At 42.6% G+C, this 16,241-nt stretch overlaps 1 protein-coding gene across 1 annotated transcript in view; it reads left to right on the forward strand.

Moving 5' to 3' along the window:
• Positions 1-16,241, forward strand: part of LOC136678326 (NACHT, LRR and PYD domains-containing protein 3-like) — a 41,265-nt gene that overhangs the window by 7,637 nt on the left and 17,387 nt on the right. The gene's annotated exons all lie outside the window — the stretch shown is intronic.

The raw sequence follows: 16,241 nt of genomic DNA on the forward strand, positions 1-16,241 counted from the left end.
GTTTGTCTTGTTGGTTCCTCTTTCTCATCCCTATCAAGTCGGTTTGTGTCTCTCTCTTTCTCTGGTCTTTTTCCTTCTTTTCCTTTGCTGTGCTTAGTTTGTCTATTTCGCTCTCTGGTCTGTTAGTGTTTCCTTTCCTGGGCTTTGTGTACTTGTGGTTTCTGTCTCTAGTCTATTAGCTCTCTTTGTCTAAGTATCCTGTCTGTCATTGTTTTGTTATCTTTTGTATAAATAAAAGTATTTTGTGTTATAGTGAGTGCGTCTGCCTCCATCAGTCCCCGCGATCCTGACACATTCATTCATTCATTACCTGTAACCGCGTATCCAGTTTTTGACACATTTCTTCACAGGCCTAACACAGTCAGGGCTCCATTTGCAGTTCTCTAAAAAGCTGTGATAGAGCACAACACCATAGTTTATCTGTGAAAGGAAAATGGAAATGTGCTACAGCCCACTGAAGACGTTAACAGAGTTAGTAAAGTAATGATATTAATGCTGTTGTGAACAGAGGGACTACTACGACTACATAAGACACGACAGAAGACAATCAGTTCAAGGAAGGACTAGAGACTAGACCCTGGGCTAAAGTGAGACTAAGACCAGTCACTCACTCCCCTGCTCTTATGTGTGTATTCTCCTGCTCCAGCCGACTGTAGATTACTCTCGCTCTGTTTCTGTTTGTGAAAGAAGAGTGAAGAGTGTTTAGTTTGGAGTGAAATTCTCTGTGGAAATAGAATGTAAATAGCACTAAAATATTCAGAATAACATTCAGAACACATGTTCAGATTGAGCTCATAATGTACACACCCCTGAATAATTAATATTGGAGAAATACTGATGTATGAAAATCTCATAATTCCTGATTCACATGAGTCTGAATTTCACATTCTCTATTTTAACTTCACTTTCTCCTGTATTTACTTTACCTTGCAGACTCACAGACTGTAAATTCACCCTGAATTCCTATGAAAGGCTCTGCTCTGCTCTGAACTCTCCAAACTCACCCCTGAAAGAGCCGGACCTCAGTCAGACTGACCTGCAGGATTCAGGAGTGAAGCTGGTCTCTGAGGGATGGAGGAGTTCACACTGTACACTGGAGATAATCAGGTGAGATTTCTGTGATTTCATTCCTGATCGATTCAGCTTTGAAGAAACAGTAAACTATGCTCTGTTTATGAAGAGACCATTTAATAAAGGCGTGTCTTTGATTTGGGCAGAGATTAGCTAAAAGTGTTTGAAATTCAGAATGATTTATATTTATGTTGCAGGGAATGGCTGTTTACTCTTAGAAGGAGGTTTTACATTAACAGCTGAGTGTATATATTAATAATGTTTAAGTTAAAGCAGGAACACACCCTGGAGGAGGTGCCAGTCCTTCATAGGGACACACACACTCACACCTACGGACACTTTTGAGTAAGAACAGACTACAATCCTCACAGTCACCCGGAGCAGGACTCGAACCCACATCCTTCAAGTCCCTGAAGCTGTGTGACTGCAACACTACCTGCTGCTCCACTGTGCCGCCCTTAGAGCCAGCTGTAGCTGAGATGTTAATGTGCTGTCCCCATGTGTTCCATCACGCTAATACTGTAAGTATGTCACCGTGGCTATTGTGCTGGTACACACTGCAGAACAAAGTCTACTGTGCCGGTACCAAAAGCAGAACAGCGGCTCTGTGCCGGTAGACACAGCAGAACAGCGGCTACTGTGCCGGGACACCCAGCAGAACAGCGGCTGCTGTCCCAGTATACCCAGCACAACAGCTGCTACTGTGGCGGTACACCCAGCAGAACAGCGGCTACTGTGACGGTACACACAGCAGAACAGCGGCTACTGTGCCGGTACACGCAGCAGAACAGCGGCTACTGTGCCGGTACACACTGCAGCACAGCGGCTACTGTGCTGGTACACACTGCAGAACAGCGGCTCCTGTGCTGGTACACACTGCAGAACAACGGCTACTGTGCCGGTACACCCAGCAGAACAGCGGCTACTGTGCTGGTACACACTGCAGCACAGCGGCTACTGTGCTGGTACACACTGCACAACAGCGGCTACTGTGCTGGTACACACTGCAGAACAATGGCTACTGTGCCGGTACACCCAGCAGAACAGTGGCTACTGTGCCGGTACACACTGCAGCACAGCGGCTACTGTGCTGGTACACACTGCAGAACAGCGGTTCCTGTGCTGGTACACACTGCAGAACAGCGGTTCCTGTGCTGGTACACCCAGCAGAACCGATTTCTGTGACCGTCTTGTTTTGTGACCCTAGAGAGCACTACTTCATTTCCAGCATAGGGGTCAGAAATTTTGACAGCTGCTGGCAGAATTTGTGACCCCACTGAATATTAACTACATAAATGTACTTAAACAGGAATGTTCATGAATTTTATATGGAGATTCAGTGGGGGCCACATATTCTGACGGCAGCTGTCAGAGATTGTGACCCTATATATCATTCATTCATTCATTCATTATCTGTAACCGCTTATCCAATTCAGGGTTGCAGTGCGTCCAGAGCCTACCTGGAATCATTGGGCGCAAACCCTATATATCAAGGCTATGAAATAGTTCCTTCTAGGGTCACTGAACTCGACGATCACAGAATTTGGTGTAACACCTGTTCACACAGCAGAACAGCGGCTACTCTGCCGGTACACACAGTAGAACAGCGGGTCCTCTGCCGGTACACACATCCTTTGATGCAGACTTTGGAAAGACTAAATTATCTTACGTTATTCCAGATAGGAAAATTGTGAGTGCTGGAATCCTGGTTATATATATATATTTTAGAACATACTGTGTTGGTCCCAAATATATTTCAAAGAAATTTTTGATACTGGATATATTTATAATCGATTTTTTATGTTTGAGATTTAGTTTTTGTAAATCGCTGTCACATTGGTCTGTCCCAGTAGATTAATGTTGATACACAGTGTCAGCCAGAGCTCTTTCAATTACATTTTAGAATACACAGTCATGTGATAATATTCTGACCACAATATTTCTGTCCATTCTCTCAACTTCACTGACCATACAGCAGCCCTTTGTTCTACAGTTACAGACTGCAGTCCATATGATGCTTTGGAAACTTTGGATACTCATCCTTCAATGGGCAGGTCTCTACCAGGTGTTGCTGCGATCAATAATTAGTACAGAGCCTGTAGTAGCAACGCCACAGTGTTTTTGAAGGTGTAATTTTAAGGAGAATACTTATTTTTATAAATATTATTATACCTATTCCTTATTTCTTATATTGGCTTGTAAAATATGTTATATAAACAATTTAACAATGTTAAATAAATAGCTTGTAGTTCAAGAATTTTCTGATGTTTTACTAGTCAACACACATTAATAATAAAAAGTCAGTATTACCTTTTAACAGCCAAAATATATGTCACTAATTTTACATATCTCCAAGCCCTGGGGGTATTTAACAAAACAGTATTACTCATTTAGCCAGATACCTTTAACATCATCCATGAGGAATTTTCAGCTCTTCTACAACTGCACAAGCTTAATTTTAGGCTTAAATTCTACATTGAAACAGAGAAATCCATACTGCTCTAGTTTGGTTTTCCCACCTGAGCTAAATGTATATAGTTAGTTAATAATCTTGAGACAAAAAGTGAGCAGAGCAGGAAAACACAAGGATACTGTGCAGAAAGTCAGCTGCATGGTAGTGTCAATATCTGTCTATTATAAATGTCGCTGTAAAGGTCGCCATAAACAACTCCAATTTACATTCATTCTTTCATTCATTCATTATCTATAACCGCTTATCCAGTTCAGGGTCGCGGTGGGTCCAGAGCCTACCTGGAATCATTGGGTGCAAGGCGGGAATACACCCTGGAGGGGGCGCCAGTCTTTCACAGAGCAACGCACACGCACACACATTCACTCACACACTGACACCTACGGACACTTTTGAGTCGCCAATCCACCTACCAACGTGTGTTTTTGGACTGTGGGAGGAAACCGGAGCACCCGGAGGAAACCCACACGGACACAGGGAGAACACACCAACTCCTCACAGACAGTCACCTGGAGCGGGAATCGAACCCACAACCTCCAGGCCCATGGAGCTGTGTGACTGCGACACTACCTGCTGTGCAACCGTGCCACCCCTCAATTTACATTGCAAACAAAATAAAATTATTTGTATAATATTGACATTCGCCCTGAAAAGGAATGGCGCCCCTCCAGGGTGTGGTCCTGCTTTGCGCCCATTAATTCCGTGTAGACTCCGGACCAACCGCTTGTCTGCTGTGTGTACCGGCACAGGAGTCACTGTTCTGCTGTGTGTACCGGCACAGGAGCCGCTGTTCTGCTGTGTGTACAGGCGCAGTAGCCGCTGTTCTGCAGTGTGTACCGGCGCAGTAGCCGCTGTTCTGCTGGGTGTACCGGCACAGTAGCCGCTGTTCTGCTGGGTGTACCGGCACAATAGCTGCTGTTCTGGTGGGTGTACCGGCACAGTAGCCACTGTGCTGCAGTGTGTACCGGCACAGGGCCCGCTGTTCTGCTGTGTGTACCGGCATAGTAGCCACTGTGCTGCAGTGTCTACTGGCACAATAGCTACTATTCTGGTGGGTGTACCGGCACAGTAGCCACTGTGCTGCAGTGTCTACCGGCACAGGGCCCACTGTTCTGCTGGGTGTACCGGCATAGTAGCCACTGTGCTGCAGTGTCTACTGGCACAATAGCTGCTATTCTGGTGGGTGTACCCACACAGTAGCCTCTGTCCTGCTGGGTGTACTGGCACAGTAGCCACTGCTCTGCAGTGTGTACCGGGACAGTAGCTGCTGTTCTGCTGGGTGTACCTGCACAATAGCCACTGTTCTGCTGGGTGTACCGGCACAATAGCCGCTGTTCTGCAGTGTGTACCGGCACAATAGCTGCTGCTCTGCTTGGTGTACCGGCACAGTAGCTGCTGTTCAGCTGTGTGTACCGGCACAGTAGCTGCTGTTCAGCTGGGTGTACCGGCACAGTAGCTGCTGTTCTGCTGGGTGTACCAGCACAGTAGCCGCTGTTCTGCTGGGTGTACCGGCACAGTAGCCGCTGTTCTGCTGGGTGTACCGGCACAGTAGCCGCTGTTCTGCTGGATGTACCGGCACAGGAGCCGCTGTTCTGCTGTGTGTACCGGCACAGTAGCCGCTGTGACATACTTCCGGTATTAGTGTGATGGGACAAAAGGAGACAACACAGTAACATCTTGGCTACAGCTCCTAATGGAGCCCTTGGAGCATCTAATACTGGTAAAAATGTCTTTATTTTGAAAAAACTAGTGAAAAAGCAGTAGATTTTAATGTTAAAAAATTTATTTAAAAACCCATTTGATACAGAGAAACATCTCATGACCCCTCCCTTTTTTTGGCGACCCACTGGGGATTCGAGCTCCCAGTTTCAGAACAGCTAAAGGACAGTGGTCTCTGTTTAAGCCAGTGAGGTACTTGTGATTATGTTTTGTGATCTGTCCTGGACAACGTCCCACACTCTAGAAACACACACAGACAATGAAAATGGAAAACAATGTCACACTTTCTCTCAGTTGCTTTGGTTACTAACTTGCCTCATCTATCCTCTCAGTCCTGTTTTTCATTTGGGACACTTCTACGCATTTGTGCTGCTCTCTGTCTTCCTCAGTTCCTCTGTGTCCCCCTCACTACTCCACAACCCATTCTTACTCCTCCTCCTCTGTTCCCCCCTCACTACCCCTCATTTCAGAAAAAATGTTCAGACTGAGTCTGTTATTAATGCCCCTCTGAATAATGTAAATAATGGAAAGTATTTTTTTACTCATTAATCTCATTAAACTGATTCTGAGTCTGAAATCCACATTCTGTTTGAACTGTGCTGTATTTACTTTGCTTTTGTAGTGTACTAAGATACACCGAAAAATATAAATATATTTCTATTGTAGTGGAGTATGGACAAATATGAATACCGAAGACAGATTTGGACAGATTGAAATGAAGAAATGAAAAGTTTTGAATTAAAACTTCTCCAGTCTGAATAGGACCTTTCCTCTGCGACCAAGTCACATTCCAGAGGACTGTCTGTGCCCGCGGGGGTGCAAAGCCCCACAAACACGCACACACATAAGATCTAACATCAAAGACTAGAGAGAGACACTTTAAAAGTAACACATGGTCCCAACAACCCCTCTCTTCAGGAGATAACCTATTTTATAATACTCTTAAGAGACAGGAACCTCAAACAAAGAAGAGAGCCTTTACGGCCATTTATGACAATGGCACCTAAATGTCGGCTCCTTATCTCGAGCCCACTAAACAGGGCCAACAGATGTTTAAACCAAAAGTGACCTCGAGTGAACTCCCGGGAATCATCAACCAAAACATGGATCAACAGCGACACCAAATGGACACTGGCGAAACTACGCCTCGCTCGGAGTCGCCGGAAACCATGACGGAAAATAGTCGAACTCTGAATTATTTGTGTATTAAACAAATGTATTGATGTCACTTTCTGTACCCTCTGATGAATGCCTACCTCCTAATGAAATGTGTATATTGTGGACTGTTTCTATCATGAAGAGAAATCCTACCTCTGAATAGGATTAAACGAACTAATATACTTTTCCAGCGTATCGTCATGAATGGGACATAAAGATGAAACCTTATGTAACTGTTTGATATTAATAACCCAGTATACTCATTATTGTATGTTACTAATACGAATAGGAAATTTCGATACGGGAAATGTCTATCTTATTACTTATTGTTTAAAAGATCTTTGATCCAGCCTTCCCACTTTTCTGTTTCATGGAGTCAGTCACGTGAGCCTGAACTCGCGTCCAATCAAAAAGAGGACTCCTCCCGTTAAGGCGTGACCGCGCCAGCCTTGAAAAACAGCAGCTCGACTGCTCACATTCAGTTCGAAGTTCTGAAGAGTTGCGAGGACTCTACAGAAGTAACGGACCACGAAAGAAAGCTGGAAAGAGAGGACGCCGACGAGAAAACTTTGAACAACAAACTCTCTTCTCCACGACGACGACGAAACAAAGGAAAAACTCAGAGACTTCATTTAAAGCTTACGAGAGACGTCTCGAAATTAGCTAAGAGTATGAAGTTTTACTAATACGTCGAGTAATTTGAATATCTTTCTTTTCTTTTAATCGTGTTTATGGCTTATAACCCAATCTAAGTTTAATCTCACGACTGATCGAAGCAGGTGAACTTATTCGTGGCCAGAGTAAGGAAACACTGCCGATACACCAGGAAGTCTTAGAATAAGTGAGTTTATTGAAGCGGTTTCAGTTCTGGAACTGCAGCAACCAGCGGAAATTTCGTCCAAACGTCCATATAGTTGGACGCTCCCACTCACGACACTGAGCCAGAGGATTCTGCCGCCGGCATCATCACGCTCCGAGTACGCCAAGGCGACTCAACCGACGAAGAAAAGCCTCCATGCGGACTCAGCCTGGAAACTTCTGAGACCGCGAAATCAAGCAAGACGCCATAACTCCCAGGACCTCAGAGAGCCTTTGTACGCAACGAGTGGTGAGAATCGACGAAAAGTAAGCTAAACTTATGCATTTCCAGAGCTGAACACCGAATTAAGTTCTTGATAAATTCTGTATTAATTAAACCTTAGCTAGTAACTTTAGTCACAAGTCAGAAGCGCCTAGCTCACCTTTAAGCTCGAATCAGTTCCCCCTGCCGGACACCGTGAGATTACAAGGTTGTGCTATGTAATTAAATACTTCTCTTTATTAATAAAACTCTCATTATTTGAAATCACAGTGTTTACAATTTGTTCGTTATTTCCTGAAAATCCTGAAGTACTCATTTTAGCATGATTATTATTCATTCTCAAACTAATTATTAATGTTTTAATTGCTTAAGACAATTATAAATCTTAATTAATTTCACTCAGTCAAATATCAGAGGTTGGAGGAGTTTGAATAAGGTCAAGGCTATAAAACAAATTAACAATTATAAAATTATATGTATATGTATTTGTGGTGTACCTTACTACACTACACTATATTTATATTTATAGTTTTTATAGCGTTGACCTTATTCAAACTCCTCCAATCTCTTGATATTTGACTTAATGATATTAATTAAAACTTATAATTGGCTTAGGCAATTAAAACATTAATAATTAGTTTGAGAATGAATAATAATCACGCTAAGTGAGTACGTCAGGATTTTCAGGAAAATAATGAACAAATTGCAAACACTGTGATTTCAAATAATGAGAGTTTTATTAATAAAGAGAATATATTTAATTAACATAGCTTAGCCTTATGATCTCACGGTATCACCGCAGGGAAACTCGATTTTGACCTTAAGGTGAGCTAGGCGCTGCTGTCTTGTGATTAAATTGTTGCTAACTAAGGTTAATAAATGGTAAATTATAAAGAGATTTTATTTAAACATTAGCTCCTGGAAAAATGCGAAATACGCTAGCTTACTCGTTCGCCGTTTCACCGAGCCGTCGCGTCCTGCTGTTTAATCTCCGTGTCCTGGGGTGTTCTCTTCGTTCCCACGTGGTGAGAAACAGGCCCGCTTATGGATGATCTCTTTCCGGTTGAGTTGAAGACTTTCGATTCCAAGCTGGGCTGCGTCGATCGAGATTTCCCTTCTTTGGATTTAACAGGCGTGGCTGGTTTCCACCGGAATGGAGCGGCTTTTTCAGAGTATTAGCTAGTCTCGTGGTTCAGTTTTCCCGGAGTAATGTCTTCAGGAATCAGCTTATAACGTTAATATATCTGCTATCGATTAACCAAAGGTTGACATCTTATCCTGGCCACAAATAAGTTTCACCCGCTTTGATCACTCGTGAGATCACACTTCGATGGGTAATAAAACATAAACAAGATTAAAAGAAAAGAAGGATATTCAAATTACTCGACGTATTAGTAAAACTTCATACTCTTAGCTAATTTCGAGACGTCTCTCGTAAGCTTTCAATGAAGTCTCTGAGGTTTTCCTTTGTTTCGTTGTCGGCGTGGAGAAAAAAGCGTCTTTTCGTTGTTCAAAGTTTCTCGAATTTCATCGCTGTTGTTTGTCGTGTTCTCTTCTCCGTGAGCTGTTGCTTGTCGTGTTCTCTTCTCCGTGAGCTGTTGCTTCTCGTCGGCTGAACTCTTCTCTTGATTCTTTTTCCTTGATACTCTTTTCTGCGTTGCTGCTCTGTGTTTTCAAGGCTGGCGCGGTCACGCCCTAAAGGGAGGTGTCCTCTTTCTGATTGGACACAAATTCAGTCTCACGTGACTCTCGCGAGGGGGAGAGAGTAGAAAGGGGGTTTTGAGTCATTGGTTCACAGAGAAAGAATATGAATTTTGCGTATCGAAATTCTTATACCTGTTATCAACATATAACAATGAGTACATTGGACTATTAATATCAGACGTTTACATAAGGTTCCATCTTTAGTACGTTGTTTTACGTCCAATTCATGGTGATACGCTGAAAAGGGATATTAATCCGTTTACCATATTCAGAGACAGAACTGATTTTCGTGACAGAAACAATCGGCAATATACATCATTTCATTAGAAGATAAGCATTCATCTGAGTGTACAGAAAGTGACATTAATACATTTGTTTACACACAAATAATCAGAGTTTGATTATTTTCCGCTATTGTCTTGGCGACTCCGAGCGAGGCGTAGTTTCGCCAGTGTCCATTTGGGGTCGCTGTTGATCCATGTGTAGGTGAGTCAACGGGGTTCACTCGAGGTCACTTTTGGTTTAAACATTTGCTGGCCCTGTTTAGTGGGCTCGAGATAAGGAGCCGACATTTAGGTGCCATTGTCATAGACGGCCGTAAAAGCTCTCTTCTTTGTTTGAGGTTCCTGTCTCTTAAAGTATCATAAAATCGGTTATCTCGAGTTCCTGAAGAGGTTAGGGGATCCAGATGCCCTGGAGAGTGTTTGATCTTATGTGCGTGTGCGTGGTTGTAAAGTCCTTCAACCCCGCAGGTACAAACAATCCTGTGGAATGTTGGATTTTGTCACAGACGAAAGGTCTTATTCAGACTGGAAAAGTTTTAATTCAAAACTTTTCATTTGTCATTTCGATCTGGTCATCTGGTATTCATATTCGGTCTATACTCCACTACACTTTGCAGACTGAATGTGTATAAACTCACCATGAATTCCTGTGAAGTTCACTTCTCTGCTCTGAAATCACCAAACTCCTCCCTGAAAGAGCTGGACCTCAGTGACACTGAGCTGCAGGAATCAGAAGTGAAGCTGATCTCTGATGGACTGAAGAGTTCAAACAGTAAAGTGGAGATCCTCAGGTAAGACATGCTTTTTATCTTTTAATTTCTGACAGAAATGTGTGAAAGTGTTTGAAATATCAGATTGTGGAGGTCTGACGGCGTGGCTCTGCTGCTTCAGCTTCATGATTCACTTTATATTTTACACACATCACATGTTCACTATGTTCTTATATTATTTTTATCAAATGGGGCATTTTACTGAATGTTCTCATCAACAAAATTTACTGAGGTCTTCCACGTGGATCTGGGAGTTAATTTAGTGCCTGAAAATAGTAAATAAATGAAGTGTTGTGTAAATGCTCTCCCATTGTTTACAGAAACATAATGAAAACTCAGAAACACAGTCCTTTTCAAATGCTGTACATTTCTGTCAAAAATATTCAGAGCTGTTTTCTGAAACATTACACGAAGATAAACAAGTTTTACAGAAGTAAATGTTAGGAAAGAAAAGTCTTTTCATAAGAATTTCTCCAGACTAAATCAGTTCAGTGGCAGAGTTTCATTGCCCTTCACTGCAGCATGTACAAAAGACTGTTCATTTACCTGTTTTCATCCTTCAAGTCTAGTATGCCTGTAGTTTAGTGTTTTGTATGTAGGTATAATTTCCGCCACTAGGCGGCTACCCGAATGCACCGATGCATAATCCTGCTAACACACGTGGTTCAAATGAAATCAAATTTTATTTATATAGGGCTTTTCACAACAAAAAGTCGTCACAAAGCAGCTTTACAGAGATCCAGGTCCAAGCCTCCTATGAGCAAGCCAGGGTCAACAGTGGCAAGGAAAAACTCCCTCAGCAAACGAGGAAAAACCTTGAAAAGAACCAAGACTCATACGGGGAACCCATCCTCCTCGGGTCGACACCGGAGACACAACAGAGAACAGAACAGAAGTAAAAGTGGAATGATGACAGATGAAGGGGTTATAGTAATATAAATGTAGTATATTAGTGATGTATGAGTCTGAGGAAGGAGAAGGTGATCAGGGATTCTGTGTAAGTTAAAAGTAGGTGCAGAGTTAATCTGAGAAAAAACAGCATGGCCAAGCATGATATTGTAGATGAGACAAGGCCAGGATCTTGTACAGGACACACAGGGGCTGGATCAGGGCAACACCTGGAGAGCAGCAGGACATCTCAAAGCATGAGAGAGAAAACCAGACAAAGGGAACAAATAAAAATACAGAGGTTAGTAGGGTCATGGTAAAGAACGGGCAAATTTGTCCTGTGAAAAAAGCTTCCACGGGTCAGGCAAGAGAACCCAGCGACAGACAGCGTGTTGGAGGTTACTAGAAAGCTAACTAAAAAAGCTGTAGCTTTGGTAGTATGACAGGGTTAATACAGAACAGTGATAATATGAAAACCAGCCTGAACACCAATAGAGAAGGAGTAACCTGAAAGTGAATGATTAACCAAAAGCTTGTTTGAAAAGGTAGGTTTTTAATCTAGATTTAAAGATTGAGAGTGTGTCTGAGCCCCGAACAGTAATTGGAGGCTATTCCAGAGTTGAGGAGCTTTGTGAGAAAAGGCTCTTCCTCCTGCAGTGTTTTTCTTAAAGTGGGGAACAAAGAGTAGATGGGCATCCTGTGAACGAAGTGTACATGACGGGCGATAAGGTATGAGAAGTAAAATACTGCGGGCCTAAACCATTTAGAGATTTATAAGCTAAGAGGAGTATTTTATAGTCAATGCGAAATTTTACAGGTAGCCAGTGTAGGGACAAGAGAACTGGGGTGATATGTTCAAATTTTATATCTCTAGTGAGCACCCTGGCTGCTGCATTTTGAACTAACTGAAGCTTGTGTAACGCTTTGCACAAGCTCCCTGCCAGGATTAAGGATAAAATATGCCGAATTTTGGCAATATTGCTTAGGTGGAAGAAGGCGGTTTTGACTGTATTGGATATGTGGGTATCAAATGTGAGAGTCAAATCAAAGGCTACCCCTAAGTTTTTAATGATGGTACTTTGTTTTACTGTTGAATTATCAAGGTTAATAGCAGCATTTCTGAGTGAATGTATCTGAGTATCTGTACCTAGTAACAAGACTTCAGTTTTATCAGAATTTAACATGAGAAAATTTTGCATCATCCAGTCTTTAATTTCAGTTAGACATTCTGTTATTTTACGTAGACAAGCAACATCATTGGGTTTGGCTGATATATACAGTTGTGTGTCATCAGCGTAACAGTGGAATTGAATCCCATGCTTACGGATTAGTCGACCCAGTGGCAGCATGTAGAGTGTGAACAATACAGGGCCAAGCACTGATCCTTGTGGAACACCATATTTAACTAAAGTATGATTAGAGGATTTATTATTCAGATAAACAAATTGATAACGATCAGATAAATAAGATCTGAACCAAGAGAGGGCAGATCCTTTTATTCCTACCAGATTTTCCAGCTTATCAAGAAGCATCACATGATCTATGGTATCAAACGCTGCACTAAAGTCAAGCAGCACCAGAATAGAGATATAGCCCTTATCATGTGAAAGGAGTAAGTCATTAGTTACTCCTGTTAGAGCCATTTCTGTGCTGTAATTTGGTCTAAATCCAGACTGGAAAATGTCATGAATGTCATTGTTTTGTAGGTAAGAGCACAACTGCTGTGACACGACTTTTTCTAGAATCTTAGCAATAAAAGGGAGGTTTGATATTGGCCTGTAGTTTGCGAGCACAAGAGGGTCAAGATTGGGTTTTTTAATAATTGGTTTGATTACCGCTAGTTTCAGAGGTTTTGGTACATATCCAATGTTGAGGGATGAGTTTATTATTGTGAGCAATGGTCAAATGACTTTAGGTAAAATTTGTTTAAATAATTGTGTTGGTACAGGATCCAGTAAGCATGAAGTTGATTTAGATGAGCTAATTAATCTAAGCAAGTCATTTTCATCGACAGAATTCAAGTATTCTAAGTGCACCTCAGAGCTGGCAGGGGGTTCATCAACAAAAGCCGATGTGACTTTGGACTGATTTTGGATTCTGTGGCGAATGCAATCAATTTTATCATTAAAAAACCTCATAAAGTCATTACTACAGAAATCAGAGGGGACAATGGGGTTGATTTCCTTTTTGTTGCCAATTAGATTTGATACAGTGCTAAAAAGGAATCTAGGGTTGTCTTTGTTGTTTTCTATAAGGGAAAAGATGTACTGTGATTTGGCTTTAGATAAGGCATGTTTGTAGTCGGTGAGGCTGTGCTGCCATGCAATTTGGAAACATTCTAGTTTTGTGTGTCTCCATTTACGTTCATGGTTACGAGCAGCCAGTTTTAAGGCATGCGTGCTGTCACTGTACCATGGAGCAAGCCTTTTCTCTCTAAATTGTTTGGTCTTGACTGGTGCAATACTATCTAGGTTTGTACAAAATAAGTGTTGTAGGTTGTTTGTAAGGAGCTCAAGGTCATGGTGGTAAGGTCTGGAAGGTTGTTGATAAAATCACTAACTGTTGAGGATGTTATAGTGCGCTTTCTAATATAGAGTGGCTATGGACAGATATCAAACTTTAACGCAATTTCATATGTGATTAGATGGTGATCAGAGATGGTCTCATGAAGCGAGAGATTGGATAGATTTTTTATCTCAATGCCCCATGTTAACACTAGGTCTATTGTGTGTTTGCATTGATGAGTGGGCCCAGTAACATTCTGAGTGAACCCTAGCACATCCAAAATTGATTCAAATGCAATTTTAAGTGGATCATGATCCTTCTCAATGTGAATATTGAAATCACCAACAATTAAGGCCTTTTCTGAAATGATAACTACACTTGAGAGAAAATCAGCAAATTCACAAAGAAATTCTGTATAAGGGCCAGGAGGATGATAGATTGTGATGAGCATAAAAAAGTGCTTCCTTTTTGATGCAGTGACTTTAAGAGTAAGTACTTCAAAGGATTTAGTATCATAACTAGATTTTTGTGTTGTGTCAATGGTAGGGTCATAAATTGTGGCTACACCACAACCACGACCAGATGTTCGTGGGCAACTGTATATATCTGAAGCCAGGGGTAGTGGACTCATTTAGGGCAATGTATACATTGGGTTTAGCCCATGTTTCGCAGAGACATAATAGAACAAAATCGCATAGAGTTTGTTATCAGTAATAATATCATAGACAGTGAGTGCTTTGGATGTTAGAGATCGTATATTTAAAAGCCCTAATTTAATGCTGGAAGTGCTGAAATATTGCGTTCGCTGCAGTGCCTTGGTGTTAATTCTAATTAGGCTGTTAAAACTGATTTTTGGGCGTTTGTGATAACACGCTTTGCGGGAAACAGACACAGTCTCAATGCTGAAATATTTATTACATTAATCAGAGTGGGTGATATGGACATGCTGCTCATCATACTAGCAGTAGAGAGATGGTCAGGAGGAACATTAGGAATTTTAATATTACTTACCTGCTCGCTATCCATTCCACCTACCTGACTGATGTGACTGGGAATGACCGGTCAGTTCCGGCGCAGAACCACCTCAATGTTCTCAGAGAGAACTACGGATCCTAGACGGCTCGGATGAAGCCCATCCCAACGATACAGGGCCGGACGCTCACGAAAGCACTCCCAGTTGTCGACGTAGTCCACGCCGACAGTGCCGCACCAATCCAGGAGCCAGGAGTGGAGCCCCGAAGAGCCTGCTAAACGCCTCGCATCCTCGACGGTAGGTGGGCAGGGGGCCAGAGACGATGATCCTAGCATCCATCTTCTTCCAAGCGGTATCCAGAAGCAAACGGTAGTGCTCCTTCAGGACCTCGCTGCAGCGGGCGGAGATGTCGTTCGTTCCCACGTGGAGAACGACGGTGCCAAAGTCCTCGCGCTGCCGAAGCGCCGACAGAAGCCGCCTGGCAACGTCCAGGACACGTGCGCCTGGGAGACAAGACACGGTTGCATTACTCTTTATCCCCGGCACTTTTAAATGTCTAACTATTGAATCACCAATAATAAGAACACCATCCTGTTTAATCTTCAGTGCTGGAGCAGGTGCAGTTGAAGGCCAGGAGCTGAGCACCTCAAACTGGTTGGCAGAAGTAAAGACTGGCTGCGGTGGAGGGGGGGACGGCCTCGGCTTCCCACGTCCACGCTGGCGCTCCCATCCCGGTGCAGGTGTGTAGATAGGTACTCCCGCGAACCGCTGCGGCAGAGGAGCCGGAGAGGCGACGGCCACGTAGGAGGCATCGCGGGCTGCCTCGAGTCTCGTCTTCTCCCGCTGGAGCTCCGTCTGCTTCTCCAAGAGACGCTGAATCCGGCGACCGAGCTGCTTGAGCTCCGCGCCGAGCTCAGAAAGGGCTCGTTCCTCGGCAGGTGCCATGAAGAGAGAAAAATAAACAATGAGAAATAATATGTACGAAAAAAAATAAGGTTAAGAAGCACAGTGGGTTAGGAACGATGAAGACAGCACACTAGGATAAGCAATGCCAAAAAATATGCAATAGAGATTGTAAATAAACGTCTAGAGGACTAAAACTAGAGGACTAAAACAGCGACAAACAGCAAACAATTTCAAATCAAGCACGCGAGCAGTCAGCCGGAAGTGACCTACCTGTGACCCATTCCCGTTCAGAGAGGTATTGGCATGAAACGGTCTTCATTTAATCGGTCTCATTAACAGTGTGCGTCCATTGAACGTGTGTAACCTTATTTGTGCTTTATCTTTGGTTGTATAAGACCGAAATATATATATTTCACTGTGTTTTGTTTTGTCGAGTGTTTTTAAGTACTTTGGGGAAGTCAGCTGCTAGCTACTAGCTTTACCTAATTGAGGTGTGTAAGCCTGTGTGTGACGCAGTACATGTCCGTAGTTTATGTTTTTCCTAATTAAATGCATCCATAAAATGTTTGTGTGATGTATACCTTGTGTTGAGTAGATTACTTTTAGCTGTGATAAGTAATGTATGTGCATTTATGTTGTACATCTTCAGTTCATTTATAGTCAGGTCTTAGCCTCGTGACAAGCCTTTAATGATGTTTATTTATTATGGACA

The sequence above is a fragment of the Hoplias malabaricus genome, chromosome 2 (genome assembly GCF_029633855.1).
Source record: "Hoplias malabaricus isolate fHopMal1 chromosome 2, fHopMal1.hap1, whole genome shotgun sequence".
NCBI classification, from domain to species: domain Eukaryota; kingdom Metazoa; phylum Chordata; class Actinopteri; order Characiformes; family Erythrinidae; genus Hoplias; species Hoplias malabaricus.